The sequence below is a fragment of the Styela clava genome, unplaced genomic scaffold (assembly GCF_964204865.1).
Source record: "Styela clava unplaced genomic scaffold, kaStyClav1.hap1.2 HAP1_SCAFFOLD_175, whole genome shotgun sequence".
NCBI classification, from domain to species: Eukaryota; Metazoa; Chordata; class Ascidiacea; order Stolidobranchia; family Styelidae; genus Styela; species Styela clava.
In genome coordinates, this window is record NW_027556589.1 from 32,501 (window position 1) to 35,000 (window position 2,500).

The 2,500-nt window shown below is 55.3% G+C and overlaps 2 non-coding genes and 1 pseudogene across 2 annotated transcripts in view; all 3 read left to right on the forward strand.

Moving 5' to 3' along the window:
• LOC144419086 (small subunit ribosomal RNA) overlaps window positions 1-1,715 on the forward strand; it is a 1,810-nt gene extending 95 nt beyond the window's left edge. Inside the window, exon 1 of the ribosomal RNA XR_013473840.1 lies at window positions 1-1,715. This exon is cut by the window's left edge and continues 95 nt beyond it. This is a non-coding gene — a ribosomal RNA (small subunit ribosomal RNA).
• Window positions 1,716-2,012: 297 nt separating this feature from the next.
• LOC144419098 (5.8S ribosomal RNA) lies at window positions 2,013-2,166 on the forward strand. Its single transcript, XR_013473846.1, has one exon. It is a non-coding gene; the product is annotated as a 5.8S ribosomal RNA (ribosomal RNA).
• A 288-nt stretch (window positions 2,167-2,454) lies between these two features.
• The window catches only part of LOC144419095 (large subunit ribosomal RNA), a pseudogene marked incomplete at its 3' end in the record, with an annotated part of 2,889 nt that continues 2,843 nt past the window's right edge, over window positions 2,455-2,500 (forward strand).

Here is a 2,500-nt window from a genome sequence, read left to right on the forward strand (position 1 = left end):
CTCATTAAATCAGTCTTGGTTTATTTGGTCTCGTAAGCGAAGTGGATAACTGTGGTAATTCTAGAGCTAATACATGCATTAAGCGCCGACTTCGGGAGGCGCGCTTTTATCAGATCAAAACCGACCGGGTTCGTCCTGTGACGTTTGATGACTCTGGATAACCACGCGGATCGTACGGTCTCTGCACCGACGACGTATCATTCAAGTGTCTGCCCTATCAACTGTCGAAGGTACGCTACGTGCCTACCTTTGTGATAACGGGTAACGGGGAATCAGGGTTCGATTCCGGAGAGGGAGCCTGAGAAACGGCTACCACATCCAAGGAAGGCAGCAGGCGCGCAAATTACCCATTCCCGACACGGGGAGGTAGTGACGAAAAATAACAATACAGGACTCTAACGAGGCCCTGTAATTGGAATGAGTACATCCTAAAACTCTTAACGAGTATCCATTGGAGGGCAAGTCTGGTGCCAGCAGCCGCGGTAATTCCAGCTCCAACAGTGTATGCTAAAGTTGTTGCGGTTGAAAAGCTCGTAGTTGGATTTTGGGCGAGCGCCGCCGGTCCGTCGCAAGGCGTGTCACTGGTTGCGTTCGCCTCACCTTCGGTTCTCCGTCGGTGCTCTTGACTGAGTGTCGGCGGTGGCCGATAAGTTTACTTTGAAAAAATTAGAGTGTTCAAAGCAGGCTGTTCGCCTGCATAGTGTTGCATGGAATAATGGAATAGGACCTCGGTTCTATTTTGTTGGTTTTCGGAGCACGAGGTAATGATTAAGAGGGACAGACGGGGGCGTCCGTACTCTGCCGTTAGAGGTGAAATTCTTGGATCGGCGGAAGACGAACTACTGCGAAAGCATTCGCCAAGAATGTTTTCTTTAATCAAGAGCGAAAGTCAGAGGTTCGAAGACGATCAGATACCGTCCTAGTTCTGACTATAAACGATGCCAACTAGCGATCGGGAGGCGTTACCATGACGACCTTTCCGGCAGCTTCCGGGAAACCAAAGTCTTTGGGTTCCGGGGGAAGTATGGTTGCAAAGCTGAAACTTAAAGGAATTGACGGAAGGGCACCACCAGGAGTGGAGCCTGCGGCTTAATTTGACTCAACACGGGGAAACTCACCCGGCCCGGACACAGGTAGGATTGACAGATTGAGAGCTCTTTCTTGATTCTGTGGGTGGTGGTGCATGGCCGTTCTTAGTTGGTGGAGCGATTTGTCTGGTTAATTCCGATAACGAACGAGACTCTGGCATGCTAAATAGTTACGCGACCTTCTCGGTCGGCGTCTAACTTCTTAGAGGGACTAGTGGCGTTTAGCCACACGAGATTGAGCAATAACAGGTCTGTGATGCCCTTAGATGTCCGGGGCCGCACGCGCGCTACACTGAGTGAAGCAGCGAGTGTCTAACCTAGGCCGAAAGGTCCGGGTAACCCGTTGAACCTCATTCGTGATTGGGATAGGGACTTGCAATTGTTTCCCTTGAACGAGGAATTCCCAGTAAGCGCAAGTCATCAACTTGCGTTGATTACGTCCCTGCCCTTTGTACACACCGCCCGTCGCTACTACCGATTGAATGGTTTAGTGAGATCCTTGGATCGGCCCCGTCGCGGCTGGCAACGGCCGCGTCGGCGTGTCGAGAAGACGATCAAACTTGATCATTTAGAGGAAGTAAAAGTCGTAACAAGGTTTCCGTAGGTGAACCTGCGGAAGGATCATTACCGAAGGTGGTGGTAGGCCCCGGCCGACCGCGCACTGAATTGTCTTTGGGTGCCGCCGAGAGGGCGGCCGTCAATCGGGGTTCCGCCCCGTGCGACACGCGTAACACGTTGGCATAGCAAGGCAGCCGAGTGCGATGGTGGCTTCTGGGCACCGCGCTCGATGTGCCGCCGGCCCAGCCCGGCGGTCGCTCGGCGCCGTTTGTTGGTGTTTTGTGCAGTTGTTGTCGGTGGTGGTTTTGTGGTCGATCCCACAGTGTGACGTCCGCGCGCTTCGGCGCCGGGCGAAACGTCGAGGACGACTCTTAACGGTGGATCACTCGGCTCGCGAGTCGATGAAGGACGCAGCCAAGTGCGAGAAGTAATGTGAATTGCAGAACACATTGAACGTCGACCTTCTGAACGCGAATTGCGGTCTCGGGTCAATCCCGGGACCGCGTCTGCCTCAGGGTCGCGTTCGTCCTCACCCGAGGGCCGTCGCCTGGCCTCTGCGAAGACGGCCGGGCGTCGCCCCAAGTTGAAGCGGTCGCCGAGCTTTCTCGGCGCGACCGCGTGTCCCGTACACCGCCGGCCCCTCGACGTGTTCAACTACGTTCGAGGGGCGGGTCCAGGTCGGTCGGTCCGGTCACGAGATCAAGACCGACCGTGGGCCAAGGCGGCGACGGTACGCGCTCGGTCGGCGCCGGCGGCGACGACTTGCGATGCCAGCGGGCCGTGTAAGAAACGGCCCGCTTGACACATACGACCTGAGTTCAGGCGAGAGCACCCGCTGAATTTAAGCATATTAT